This window comes from Aquarana catesbeiana, linkage group LG06, assembly GCF_042186555.1.
Source record: "Aquarana catesbeiana isolate 2022-GZ linkage group LG06, ASM4218655v1, whole genome shotgun sequence".
NCBI classification, from domain to species: domain Eukaryota; kingdom Metazoa; phylum Chordata; class Amphibia; order Anura; family Ranidae; genus Aquarana; species Aquarana catesbeiana.
This window is the reverse complement of record NC_133329.1, coordinates 68044438-68059889: the sequence shown is the minus strand read 5'-3', so window position 1 is coordinate 68059889 and position 15452 is coordinate 68044438.

The window sequence follows — 15452 nt, the reverse complement described above, 5'->3', positions numbered from 1 at the left end:
CTTGTTTTATGTCTACCGCTTTCTCTTTGAAAATGATGCCATTGATACTGTTTATCCATTCTTCGCTGGACGGAGGTAGTGTAGACTGCCACCTTCGGGCAATCAAGATCCTTGCTTGAAATAAGCATCTTATTACTGCTACTTGGGTTGTACCTAATTTACCCTCGGCCTCCTCTAACCCCAAGAGACATTTTTTTGGCTCCAAATCAGTGGAAGTCCTGAATACCCCGTCAATGTTTTTCACCACCTCCGTCCAACACTGGAATAGCTTCGGACAACTCCAAAACATATGAACCAGGTCCCCTTCCAATTCCCTGCACCTAGGGCATCTAGGATCTGTCCGGCGGCCGAATTGAAAGAGTCTGTAGGGAGTATAGTAAGTTCTGTACAGTAAAAATAAGTGAGATATCCTCTGCGACGGGGATAAAGAGACCAACGGGGCCACTTCAAGGATTCCATTCCACTGGGTATCAGATATATTACCTAAATCTTTTTCCCATTTACTCTTATACCTAGGGGGATCTCGCTTGTCCAATCTCCCCTTGATAATATGTAAATATACTTTTGAGATTAAACCTTTCGTTGAATCACAGTTAATTCATTTTTGGAGTATAGGAATTACACTCCATTCTAAAATCCTTCCCCTAAACTGTACCTCTAATGCATGCCTGAACTGTAAATATTTAAAAAAGGATTTGTTCGGCAGGGCATATTGAGCTCTTAGTTCCTGGAAAGTTTACAAGATGCCTTTTTGGTATAGCTGCGAGAGGTATTTTAAACCGCATCTCTCAACTCCTTTATTATCCCTATCTTCTGAAGCTCTCCTAATTTACTATTTCCCCACAATGGAGCAAGATCCGAAAATCCTCTATAATCAGTATTATCTTCGTTGTATCCCAAACTTTCATCATTAGCTTCAAAGTTGGTAATTTTGGGGAAAAAAGATCCTGCCTCCAAAGCTTCGGGTATAGATTCATGTGGAGTGGTTTGTAGGAGTATCTTCCTTCCTGCTTCATGACCCTCTACGTTACACCCCCCTAAATGTTAAAGTTGTGACGCCACAAAGTAACTAAAGGGGTGTGGGAGCGCTACTCCTTCTTCCTGTTTCTGAAGTTGCAGAGTACTTAGCCGAATTTTAGCTGGACCACCTTTCCAAATCATTTCCCTAAACTGGGTCTCTATCCTTTGAAACCATTTTTTGAAAAGCCAAATTAGTGAATTGTGCAATACATAAAGGAGCTGGGATAGCCAGATCATTTTGATCAAATTACACCGACCTGCCACAGACAATGGCAGGCGTTTCCAGATTTTTATTTTTCCCTTAAATTTAATCAGCAGAGGGTCGATATTATCTGAGGCTAACTGTTGAGGGTCTTTAGAGATATTTATACCCAGATATTTAAATTTGTTCACCACTGGGATCTGAGTTGCCTCCTCAGGTAATGGGCCTACTAGAGAATCTACTGGTAGCAGACTAGATTTTGCCCAGTTTATTTTTAATCCAGAGATTTGACCAAATCTATTGATGATATTCATAGCCTTCCGAGGGGAATCCTGCATATCCCCTAGGAATAACAGAAGATCATCTGCATATAGTGCAACTTTCTCTTCCACATCACCTCTTCTGAAGCCCCTCACCTGGTCAGATGACCTAAGTGCAATGGCCAGAGGTTCAATTGCAAGGGCAAAAAGGAGGGGCGACAGGGGACACCCCTGCCTAGTCCACCTTCCCAGTCCAAACTTAACTGATTGCTCACTATTCACCCTTACTCTGGCCTCTGGTGCTTTATAGAGCATTTTGACCCAGCCGATGAAACCCGGACCCAGTTGGGCCAGTTCCATGGCCTTCCACAAGTACTGCTACTCTAGGCTGTGGAAGGCCTTGGCGGCATCCAGAGACAAGATGGCCCTCTCCCCATCCTCATCCGTAGGGACCTGGAGGTTCAAGTATAGGCGCCTAATGTTAGCGCTTGTTGTTCTCCCAGGTATAAAACCCGACTGGTCGGGATGGATGAGGTTCGAGATTACTTTGTTTATTCTAGCCGCCAAGACCTTCGCCAAAATCTTATGTCGGCATTTAACAGGGCAATTGGCCTATATGAGGTACATCGAGCGGGTCTTTACCCTCCTTATGTATAATAATAATGTGAGACTCCATCATTGAAGAAGGAAGCTCTCCCTGTACACTCGAGCTGTTCAGGACCCTCAACAGCTCAGGGAGCAGTACCTTACGGTAATGCCGATGTATCTTGGCTGGAAGGCCATCTGGTCCCGGAGATTTCTGTCTCGCCATCTCGTTAGTTATATGCGTCATCTCCTCTAATGTTATGGGGCGGTTCAACTCGGCTCTGTCCATTTCACTAAGACAAGGTAACTTCAGTTCCCCAAAGAAAGAGTCCATCTCTTCACTCATCTCCCCCTGCTGGGGTCTATAAAGATCCTCGTAGTACTCTCTAAATCTATTCACTATCTCTGGGGTATTTGAGGATACTATCCCATCATCCACGGTAATCGTAGGCACCGTGGATGTGGGAGAGTTTGTTCTAACTAATTGTGCCAACATCTGTCCTACACTTTCCCCCTCTCCAAAGGCGGTTTGTCTTTGAAAAAGAAATTTGTTCTCTACCTTCTGAAGAGTCATTAGCAAATAATTCTGTTGTTCCTTAATCCAGCTCCCAAGTGTATCTGGTGTGGGATTATTAATATATTGTTCTTCCGCAATTACTACCCTCTCTCCCATTGTTCTCTCCCAATCCTTGGTCTGCTTCTTAATTTTTGAGATCTGCTGTATCATCAATCCTCTCAAAAAGGCTTTTAGGGTGTCCCAAACTATTCCCGCCGGGGCGGTGTCCCAATTTGAGTCAATAAATTCCCCCAGGGCCCCCAATATCCCCATTAGTTCAATCCGTAAGGGACTCAGTCTCAACTCCCCAGGGTGATCACGCTTACCTAGTTCCAGCAAAGCTATCACAGGAGAGTGATCTGACAGACCCCTTGGCTTATAACACACATTTTTTATTAGTGGCATTATCTCCTCATTTCCCAGGACTAAATCAATCCTGGAGAGTGTAGAGTGAGTCATGGAGAAACATGAATATTGTCGGGCCCCTGGGTTGTGTATTCTCCAAATATCCTTCAATCCTGTTTCTGTCAAAAACTCTGATAGCCTGGTATCCGCTGTTCTATTTGTATATATCCCCGGGGGGAGTCTATCTAAACTCTGGTCCATTGTCATATTGAAATCCCCTGTTACTAACACCAGCACCCCTGGTTTATCCAGAGTAAACTTAGTGAGTTCACAGAGGATCGATAAGTTGAAAGGGGGGGGAAATAGGATTTTTTAAAACAGCTTACCTGTAAGATCCTTTTCTTTCGAAGGACATCACGGGACACAGAGCCACAGTAATTACTGATGGGTTATATAGGGTATCACTGGTGATTGGACACTGGCAACCCTATCAGGAAGTTCAACCCCCCATTATAATCCCTCCCCCTGCAGGGATACCTCAGTTTTGTAGCCAAGCAATATAGTGTATTAGAAGAGGGGCGGGACCTCTGTGTCCCGTGATGTCCTTCGAAAGAAAAGGATTTTACAGGTAAGCTGTTTTAAAAAATCCTATTTTCTTTCTCGAACATCACGGGACACAGAGCCACAGTAATTACTGATGGGATGTCCCAGAGCAATGCTACCTGGGGGGGGGCACGACCAAGTAGGGTGCAATCAGACCTGAGGACCCTGTACCGCTGCCTGCAGCACACTATGCCCAAAGGCGATATCCTCATGCCTTCTCACATCCACCTGATAGAATCTGGTGAATGTATGAACTGAAGACCAGGTTGCGGCCTTGCAGATTTGAGCCATGGAGGCCCGGTGATGCACTGCCCAAGAAGCACCAATAGCCCTTGTGGAATGTGCCCTGATCTGAAACAGAGGAATCTTCTGTTTCAAACCGTAAGCTTGAATGATCAATTGTCGAATCCATTTAGAAATGGTAGCTTTTGATGCTGCCTGTCCTCTATTGGGACCCTCTGGCAGCACAAACAAAACATCCGTCTTGCGGATCTGAGCAGTTGCCCCGAGATAGGCCTTAACTGCTCTTACTACATCCAACGAATGTAGAGATCTCTCTTCCGGAGAACAGGGATCTGGAAAAAAGGAAGGCAGAACAATGTCTTGGTTTACATGAAAATCAGAAACCACCTTCGGTAAAAAACTACGATGAGGGCGCAGTACCACTCTATCCTTGTGTATAATCAAATAAGGCTCCTTACAGGAAAGGGCTGCTAATTCTGAAACTCTTCTAGCAGAAGAGATGGCCACCAGAAAAATTAACTTCCTTGTCAACAAGGCCAAAGGAATCTGACTTATTGGTTCAAAAGGCTGTTTCTGTAACACAGCCAGGACCAAGTTCAAGTCCCAGGGGTTTAGGGGCGCTTTAACTGGAGGATTAAGACGCATCACCCCCTGCATAAAGCTTCGGACCAAAGAATGCGAAGCAAGTGGCCGCTGAAATAATACTGATAAAGCAGAGACCTGGCCCTTGATGGTACTCAAGGCCAGCTTCATCTCTAATCCTAATTGTAGAAAATCAAGAATTCTACCTATGACATATTTCCTGAAAGCCAACCTCTGGATTCACACCAGGACACATAAGCTTTCCAGACTCTATGATAAATCATCCTGGAAGCAGGCTTCCTTGCATTAATCAAGGTAGATATAACAGGACCTGAGAGCCCAGGACTCTTCAGAACGTGGGTCTCAATAGCCAAACCGTCAAATTTAGCGTTTGTAAGGCAGGATGGAACACTGGACCTTGAGATAGCAGGTCTGGGCGTACCGGTAGGGTCCATGGGGAACCCACCGTCATCCTTACTATTTCTGCATACCAAGTCCTTCTGGGCCAAGCGGGGGCCACCAGAAGCACTGACTTCCTTTCCTGCTTGATCCTGCGAAGGAGTCGTGGCAGTAGCAGAATAGGCGGGAATGCGTAAATCAGTGAGAACTGATGCCACGGAATCACCAACGCATCCGTCCCGCATGCAAGAGGATCTTTTGTCCTTGCCACAAATCTGTCTGTCTATCTTTTTGTTGAATCGGGATGCAAAGAGATCTACATCTAGAACCCTCCCATCTTTGGCATATGGCCCAAAAGACGTCGGGATGCAGAGAACTTTCCCTGGAAGTAACTGCTGGCGACTTAGATAGTCCGCCTGCCAGTTCTCTATTCCCGGGATGAAAACTGCCGGTATGCATGGCACATGCATCTCTGCCCAGACTAAGATCTGGCTCCCCTCCTTTTGAGCAGCTCGGCTCCGGGTGCCTCCTTGATGATTGACATAAGCCACTGCTGTGGCATTGTTGGACTGGATCCTGACCGGACAACCCTGTAGCCTGATAGTCCAGGCTTTTAGGGCTAGATATATCGCCCGGATCTCCAGAATGTTGATGGGTAAGGTCCTCTCGGTCTTGGACCATAGCCCCTGGATCGCAGACTGTTCCAGAACTGCTCCCCAACTTGACAGACTGGCATCTGTTGTTACCATCGTCCAGGTAACCGGTAGAAAGGATTTCCCCTTCTGCAGGTTTTCGGGTATGAGCCACCAACTGAGGCTCTGACGCACCGCATGCAACAGGTGCATTGGAAAGTCTAATGCCTGAACCTTCTTGTTCCAGGTCGACAGAATACTGTGTTGCAGCATTCTTGAATGAAACTGAACATAGGGAACTGCTTCAAATGAAGACACCATCTTCCCTAGTAGCCTCATACAAAGGCGGACAGAGGGACCCTTCTTGGTCCTGACTGCCAGAATCAGCTCCCTTTAAGCAGCGATCTTTGCCTGGGGTAGAAATATTTTCTCCTGGCTTGTATCTATAATCAGACCTAAATACTCCATTCTTCTTACTGGTTTTAGGAAAGACTTTTCTAGGTTGAGGATCCAACCCATGGGTTTCTAGATACCTGACTGTGGTCCTCAAGTTTCCATTCAAAGAGGCTACCGACCGGTCTATCAAGAGCAGGTTGTCTAGGTATGCTATGACAGCTATACCCTGAGCCCTTAATCTGGCCAGAGGAGGAGCCAAGATCTTTGTGAACATTCGAGGTGCAGTGGCTAACCCGAAAGGCAGAGCCACAAACTGGAAATGGCGCCCTCCTACCTCGAAGCACAGAAACTTCTGATGAGCAGGAAAAATGGGCACATGCAGATATGCATCTCTGGTGTCTATCGATGCCAGAAATTCTCCTCCCTGCAGGGTGGGAACTACTGTCCGAATTGATTCCATGCGGAAGGATTGAATCCTTAAGAATCGGTTCAGATCCCTTAAATCCAGAATGGGTCTGACATCCCCATTTGGCTTTTGGACCGTAAAAGGGTTGGAATAGAAGCCCAATCCCTGGTCCTTTGCGAGAACCATCATAATGACCTCCTGCGACAAAGGTCGCTGGGAACACCTGATCTGAGGAACCGAGGAGAGGGAAATTCCTGAAACTCCAGCTTGTACCTTAAGGTTACCGTGGAGATTACCCATCTGTCCTGGAAATCCTCCTGCCAGAGCCCTGAGAACTGTCGCAGTCTTCCCCCCACTCGACTGAGCGGGAGCGCCCTCTCATGCAGAGGTCTTAGTGTTTTGCCTAGTAGGCTTCTTCCCCCAGGACTTCTTTTGTCCCCGGGGTTGACTCTTGTCTCTGGACCCAGATGGAGGCGGCCGTCGAGACTGCCTGGAGGCTGAAGCCCCCGGCGCTGGGGAAAGAGTCCGTTTGAAAGAGGGATGCTTACTCTTCTTCTTGACAGGTAAGAGAGTGCTTTTCCCACAAGAGATTCTCTTGATATAGTTATCCAAGTCCTCTCCAAACAACCTTTCACCAGGAAATGGAAACCCCGCCAGGAGCTTCTTACATGGTGCTTCGGCTGACCAATTTTTCAACCATAGGATTCTACGTATATGCACCAACCCCAGTGAAAGACGGGAGGTTTGCACGATAGAATCTCTAATGGCATCAACCACAAAGCATAAGGCCGCTGGAAGGTTAGCAAACCCCTGGGCCTGCTGTTCAGGTAATACTTTGATGACCTGCTTAACATGGTCTCTTAATTATTGACAGACTCCAATCACTGCTACTGCAGGTTGAGCCACTGAACCTGCTAAGGAAAAAACATCCTTCAATAGGGATTCCATCTTTTTATCTACAGGATCCCTGAGCATCTGAGCATTGTCTACAGGACAAGTCGGACTATTATTTACGGAGGAAATGGCGGCATCAATGGCCGGTATTCCCCACATTTTAATAAACTTTTCTTCCATCGGATAAAGTGTTGAAAACTTTCTTGGTGGAAAAAAACGCTTGTCTGGGTGATCCCACTCAGAATAAATGAGCTTTTCAAGTAAATTATGAACAGGAAAAGCCTGTGCTGCTTGGAAAGGTTTCAGTGACCCCAAAGCAGAAGAGGATTCTTTAGCAGTTTCAGATACGGGCAACTTAAATGTGGAGCGGACCAATCCAGTAAGGATCTGCACTAAGACTTTCTCCTCTTGAGAAGTCGCAGAGGGTCCCTCTCCACCTGATTCCTCCGAAGAGGAATTATCCGTCCCATCCCGATCCTCTGAAAGGGATTCGTCTCCTTTATCCCAGAGCTCCTCTTCCTGAGGGTCTTGGGGAACAGAGGAAGGCCTAGTACGTTTTCTTCCACTGAGTGAAGCTGTAATCACGGCCATTAATCTTTCCTCTAAACCATTAATGGTTGAGGAAAAAAACCTCTTGAGTAATGTATACAGGGGCTGAAGTGCCAGAAGAAGGTGTAGCCCCTGACCCCGACGGCAGTGTCGCAGTCTTCCCCCCACTCGACTGAGCGGGGGCACCCTCTCATGCAGATGTCTTAGTGTTTTGCCTAGTAGGCTTCTTCCCCCAGGACTTCTTTTGTCCCCGGGGTTGACTCTTGTCTCTGGACCCAGATGGAGGCGGCCGTCGAGACTGCCTGGAGGCTGAAGCCCCCTGCGCTGGGGAAAGAGTCCATTTGAAAGAGGGATGCTTACTCTTCTTCTTAACAGGTAAGAGAGTGCTTTTCCCGCAAGAGATTCTCTTGATATAGTTATCCAAGTCCTCTCCAAACAACCTTTCACCAGGAAATGGAAACCCCGCCAGGAGCTTCTTACATGGTGCTTCGGCTGACCAATTTTTCAACCATAGGATTCTACGTATATGCACCAACCCCAGTGAAAGACGGGAGGTTTGCACGATAGAATCTCTAATGGCATCAACCACAAAGCATAAGGCCGCTGGAAGGTTAGCAAACCCCTGGGCCTGCTGTTCAGGTAATACTTTGATGACCTGCTTAACATGGTCTCTTAAGTATTGACAGACTCCAATAGCTGCTACTGCAGGTTGAGCCACTGAACCTGCTAAGGAAAAAACATCTTTCAATAGGGATTCCATCTTTTTATCTACAGGATCCCTGAGCATCTGAGCATTGTCTACAGGACAAGTCAGACTATTATTTACGGAGGAAATGGCGGCATCAATGGCCGGTATTCCCCACATTTTGATAAACTTTTCTTCCATCGGATAAAGTGTTGAAAACTTTCTTGGCGGAAAAAAACGCCAAAGCAGAAGAGGATTCTTTAGCAGTTTCAGGTACGGGCAACTTAAATGTGGAGCGGACCAATCCAGTAAGGATCTGCACTAAGACTTTCTCCTCTTGGGAAGTCACAGAGGGTCCCTCTCCACCTGATTCCTCCAAAGAGGAATCATCCGTCCCATCCCGATCCTCTGAAAGGGATTTGTCTCCTTTATCCCAGAGCTCCTCTTCCTGAGGGTCTTGGGGAACAGAGGAAGGCTTAGTACGTTTTCTTCCACTGAGTGAAGCTGTAATCACGGCCATTAATCTTTCCTCTAAACCATTAATGGTTGAGGAAAAAAACCTCTTGAGTAATGTATACAGGGGCTGAAGTGCCAGAAGCAGGTGTAGCCCCTGACCCCGACGGCTCTCCCTGGCTAGCCATCCCTGGCCCTGCAGGGGGGGAGGATGCTGCTGACAGGGGGCCCTCAGAACCTGAACGAGATCCCCTAGTGTCTCTGGTTCTTGGGGTGCTTGAACCTCTTCTACCCATAGTGCAAAGCAACAAGGTGTGAGGTATACAAATGAACACTGCCTGCTGAGCGATGTAGCCTTGCTACCCAATGCTCAGTCTGGTGTTACTTCAGTAAATGCTGCCTAGGAGAATGCCTGTGTCCCACCTTACATGCGACCGTCAGCTCTGTGTCTCTTCAAAGGCTGTGTGCACCTGTACAGAGTGCTTTAATAGCCTGCAGCTGGCCTGAGTGGGAGTCTAAGCACCTGTGCTGACGTCCCGCCCCCCCCCCTCGAATTTTGAAAAAAACTAGCAGTTCCCGCGCTGGCCGACTCTCCTGAAATACTATGGAGGAAGGCTGGGGGAGGGGGAGGAGGGAGAGAAGCTGGTAGTGAAGAGCCTGCTTAAAAAATGGCAATGGTCGGAAATGACGGCCGAGGCAGCGGTGCCCGAGCGGTATAACCGCTTTCTAGACCCCTGTGGCCTCCCTCTAGCCTGGGGGGGAAGATTCAACATGAGAAATCCCCCCATCCATCCTACCTTGGAGCCGGCCTGAGACGCTGTGAAACATGTGCAGAATGAACACTGAGACAGACAATACAGCATGACAAGGTTTGTGCTCTTGGCAGCCCCCGGTGGTCACAATAGGCATAGCATGCATTTACCTTAAAGGAGAAACCTACTAGAATTAGAAAATTCTGTGGAATCTCCTCTTACCTTATCCAGCCGCAGGGTTCAGTTTACACAGACCCAATCTTCACCTCTCACGGTGGGCTCCGTTTGAAAAAAACGTCAGAGACTGGGGCCCCCTACGAATAGGGGGATCCTGCAGTTCTGGCCCTGTAAAGCACTCAGTCAGAAATTAGGAGGTTTAAAGCCATTTTCTGATCTGCAGGGTCCAGCTCTCTAAAAAGAGAAGCATTACAGGTAAAACCTCGTTTTTTCGGACACGAGGCCCAGGTACCATCCAATTCGGCCTAGAAAGGACACTTTGAATGGATCCGGTTCGCCTGGCTTGCCCCAGTATAGGATATAGGATATTCCCTTTGGAGCTCAGCACAGCACATCTTTACACGCCCATCACCTAAGACACTGGCGTAAAAACTGAGGTATCCCTGCAGGGGGAGGGATTATATAGGGGGTTGAACTTCCTGATAGGGTGTGCCAGTGTCCAATCACCAGTGATACCCTATATAACCCATCAGTAATTACTGTGGCTCTGTGTCCCGTGATGTTTGAGAAAGAAATACACATTTGCCAGTATGCAGGTTCTGTTTTCAATCCTGCAAAATAAGAAAATGTATCGTCCCTTTTCATCTATCTTAGTCTGGATACAGGTAAAGGCCACCCTGACCCTGATAAAGGTACTCACCCCTCTGGAGTAGGAAGTATGAACTGAGTGAAATTGTATGGGGTAGTCCCGCGACCTTAATTGGGGACTAGTGATTTTTGTGAGATGTGTCTCCTGTAAGCAAAGTACACTTGCCGCATATGTTTTTGCAATCAGGAGAACTGCTACCTTTTTCTTTGGATCTCCCATTCCCCGCACATTCCAAGAACATGAATTCAAATTAATAAAAGTGTTTCCAGCCATAATAATCAATTTCAATGTGTCTTATAACCAGGGCTTTTTTTCAGCTGGAACTTGGTGGAACTCAGTTCCACCACCTCTGGCTCAGGACCCCTGCTCACCACTATCACTTGTAATCACAGAAGTCCAGCTGAGGTCAGAGCTGAAGAGGGGTGAAAGTGAAATGTGGATGGGGATGCAGAGGTAAGCAGCTGTGGAAGAAGGCTGAACTCTGCGCTCTGTGTGTCTTGCACCATTGAAATCTGCAATCTGTGTGTAACACTTCCCCCATGAACTGTGCGATCTGTACATAATGGACTCCTGGTATTTAATGCCCCTTTAATCCCTTTAAGACCCTTCCCCTGTTTGACGTAAAATGTGACCGCACCCACTATTTGATGCAGTTTGGAGAGTGTGTGTGTGTGTGTGTGTGTGTGTGTGTGTGTGTGGGGGGGTCATGGTTGAGTTCCTGCACCTATTTTGGGAGAAAAAAAGCCCTGCTTATAACAAAATACCAGTGTCTTTTTTCTGTTACGCGGTTATCTTGTGGTGATTTTATCAAACCTTCCATCCTATATTGCACACCCTCAGAACTGTAATAAATTTCAAACACCCCTGTGTACCAATCAGACCAATCTTAACTCTTCTTCAAACTTGTGCTCTCATACATCCTATTCTTCTGCCCTTTGGGCCTACTTGGGGGCATTCTAATGGGACCGTTACCTATATCTGTCATCTTAAGTAATACTAGTGCAATTAGTCTTATCTCCTTACCCTCTTCCCTCCCTAACCCACCCCCATCCCAACCTCTATACAACCAGCATATAAAACCACAAGACAAAGACCTACAACAAAAAACACACAAAAAGAGAGTTCTTCGCCAAACCCCGTATTAACCGGGGGTAATGTGCTCATTACTCCCTCACACATAATCCCTCCCCCCCTCCTCCACACCCTATTTATTCCATCATTGTGCTTGTGATGTGGTTTAACTCAAAAAAGAAAAGAGAAAGAAAAAAGGAAAAAAAAAAGAGAAAAAACAAAAAGGGGGAAAACACAGCTATATTACAGTCTCCTTGTATAGGATATGATCCAGTCCTCCGCCCCCTCCGGGTTGTGAAAGAAAACAGTCTCCCCTGAGGCTTTTACTCTCAATCTAGCGGGGTACAATAAAGCGTAGTCCACTTTTAAGTGTTGCAGTTTGCGTTTAGCCTCTACGAACTTGGCCCTCCGTTTTTGCAAATCAGGTGAGAAGTCGGGGTACATTGAGACCCTATTGCCATTAAATAGTATATTACCCATCTCCCTGGCTTTATTCAAAATGGTCATTTAATCTTTATAATAAAGCATTTTCACCAAGAGGGGTCTAGGAGGGGCACCTGGCTGGAGGGGGCCTGGAAGGGACTCTATGGGCTCTCTCTAGTGCAAAAAAGTGTGAGAAGGACTGATCTCCAAATGACTCCCTGAACCATTTTTCCAAAAAAAATCGTAGGTTCTGGGCCTTCAGATCGTTCAGGGAGTCCTACTATTCTTATATTCTTCCTTTGCATCCTGTTTTCCATTCCATCGATCCTTATCTGACAGTTAGCCATCTGATCCTTTATCAATTATATCTCTCGTTTCAGGTGGTTCAAATCATCCTCTACCAGGCTAACCCTCCCTTCAAGGGCGGTAGTCCTTTCCCATACTTTTTGCATGTCTTGCCTAATAAGTGACAGTTCTTCCCGCACAGTTTTAAGTTGGTCAGACATCTCGGTTTTGCAGGTATTAATTGCTAGCAATATTTCTTTTAATGATGGTTCTTCTGCTCCTGAAGTGTCCGTGTTAAGTAATAATGTTCCTTGTCCCTGGCCTTCCTCCATCCCTTCACATGGTAATTTTTCAGTAGGGGGGGTTACGCCTTTCATCAGGGGGGGGGGGTTGAGCCTTTCGCCAGAGTCACCTGCCCCTGCCCCAAGCTCTTTCTAGAAATGCCAGTTCCCGTCTGAAATTTAGACAGCATGCTGACGTGTTGGGTCTGTTGACTGTTTTTTGGGGAGGGCAGCCCTTGTGTGTGTGAAAATTCTTTTAGCCTGGCAGCTGTGGCCTGGCTCACCTTTGTAGTGCGTTGTGTTGACATAATCCAGAAGAAAAAAAGGGGGTCAGGGAGGGAGGCCAGAGAAGAGTGATAGATTTTAGAATTTCCCACAATAGGGAGACTCCTCTGTCAAATTATCAATCCAAACAGGAACAGGGATAATCCATCTCAACCCAAACGACAGGGAGAGGATTCAATAATACGACTGCAGTCACTGAGCTCCTAAGCCAGTTTATACGGGCACGGGTGAGACCGAGCTCTGTGTGAGCCTCTGTATGAGTAACTATATGCTATGCAGCTGCATAGGTTTCCAGTCCAGGGGTCAGGGGAAATCAAAAAGAAAAACAGACTGCCCCCATACTTTTTCCAAAAAAAAAAATTAGAAAGTTCTCACCCAGCCACAGCAAATGTCATGCAAATGCCAGAAGGGGTTGCTATCGCTCTTCTTTTACACCGTGCTTTGTAACGTGCCTTATTCAGCTCACAGTACTGTATCCCAGGCTTCAGGGTGCTCCCAATCCTTCTGGCTTCCACCAGAGATCATTCCATCAGAGGGTGAGAGGAGTATAGATGGAGACCTCTCACACCGCTGCCATCTTCCTCCTCACCTCTGCTGCTGCTTGCTGGGAAATCCTAAGGCTGCAACAAGCCCAGTGGGGCCGCTCGACCCCAACTCTCCACAGAGGGATAGACTCCAGACTCCGGAGGCTCAGTGACACACAACCGGCATCCCCTGCCCTCAGCACCGCACCGCTGAGGCATCCATGAGTCCCTCCGGCCGGGGGGAGGAGGTAAGCTTGAGAGCCTGAGAGGGGAGTGAGGAGTTTAGAAGTTAGGGGAGAGATCACTCACATGCTCTCACTCCGGCATCTACATCCAGTCACGCCCTCAGTGCTGACCACTGCATAGTTGTTGATACGTCGATCGGTTTCTGCGGCTACCTGGAAAGCATACAGTAAGGTTTGGTTGGAATGGGATGCTTTGGTGCAGGAAGTAGGGGGTGTGGGCATGATGAAGGTAGAGTACATGTGCTGCTTTACTTTATAGGTCGGAATTTTGAGAGTGGGGTATCGGCTTCTTATATGTCCCGTAAGTTGGCTGGGTTGGCCTTTATGTTTCAGTTGGCAGGTCAACGGGATGCTACTAAGGCTTTTATGGTTCAGCGTGCTATGCGTGGTTATCGTTCGGGTAGAACGGCAGCTGATACCAGACGCCCAGTTTCTTTTGCGGTCCTGTGGGAAGTGGTTGCACAGTTGGAAAAAGTTTGCGTGTCTTGTTTTGAGTGGGTTTGTTTCGGGCCGTGTTTACTTTTTCTGAGCTTTTCTGGTGGGTGAGCTGGTGAGCAGGAATAAAAAAGGGGAAGGTGGTTTGGAATTTCAGGATGTGTGGCTGGAAGGGGATGCTCTGGGGGTGTTCCTAAGAAGATCCAAGATGGATCAATTGGGAAAAGGGGCTTGGGTGGAGTTGAGATCGGTTCCAGGTTCTCCGATATGTCCGGTGGCGGCTGTGGGGGAATTTTGGAGAATTAGGCCGGCTGGCGGGGGGATTTTCTTCCGTCATGAGGATGGGACGGCTGTGTCCCGTTTTCAGTTTCAAGCGTTTTTTAGAAAATGTTTAGGGACTGTGGGTTTGCAGGTGGCAGATTATTCTTCTCATACTTGCCGAATTGGTGCGGCCACCAAAGCGGTTCGGTGGGGTTTGGATGATAAAGTGGTTCAGCGTATTGGACGGTGGGAATCATCAAGGTTTAGATTATACCAACTTTGTCGTGAGCATTTATTTAAAAAAAAAAAAAGATAATAATCCTAATAAAGAAGGAATCTTTAAATCCCGTGTTTGGGAAGTGGGGGGGGGGAGCACGGGGGATTACGGTTGTGGCTCCTCTCTCTCTCCTTTTTTTCTTATGTTACATGTTAGGTCTTCAAAGGGGTCAATTTTTTGGGAGATGGGGTGATGTGTTTTATTTTTCCCTATCCCTTTTTCCCTGTTTCTTTTCTTTCAGATTCAGCAACCTGCTTGGTGTGGATACTTGGACACTCATATGTGTATTGGGGTGCCAGAAGGGCAGATGTTAGGAAGGATGGCAGGTTGTTGGGTTTGTCTGGGGGTGACGGGATAGTGCGATGGATTGGATTCCCGGGCATGCTGTGGTCAAAGGTAGTTCCGGAAATGCAACGGTTTGCTAGATTGGATCGCCCCCCTGATGTGGTTTTGCTGCATGTGGGGGGAATAACCTGGGGTTACGGTGTGCGAGGGAGTTGATCAGGGACATCAAATTTGATTTGCTGCAGCTCCAATCATTCTTCCCGGATACTATTTTTATATGGTCAGATATTGTGGCCAGAACAGCGTGGCGTTTGGCTCGCTCTGTTGCAGGATTGAACAGAGCCCGGATAAAAGTTAACAAAGTGGTATCAAAATTTTTTGTGAGGAACGGGGGTTTAGTGGTTCGTCACTGGGAATTGGAGGAGGAAATATGGCGTTTTTTGCGCTCGGATGGCATGCACCTGAATGCTATCAGTATCGACCTGTGGCAGCTTGGTTTGCAGGATGGGGTACAGCGGGCTTTTCGGTTGTGGAGGGCGACACACACGTAAGGTTTCACGTGTGTGTGCTGTGGCAGGAGGTCTATGGAGTCTTTGAAGGTGGTGATAAAAATAATGGAGGTTTGGGAGGGGGTTGGGCCCATACGGAGATATGGGCGACCTTTTCCTTACAATGGTGTTTAATGGGTTGTA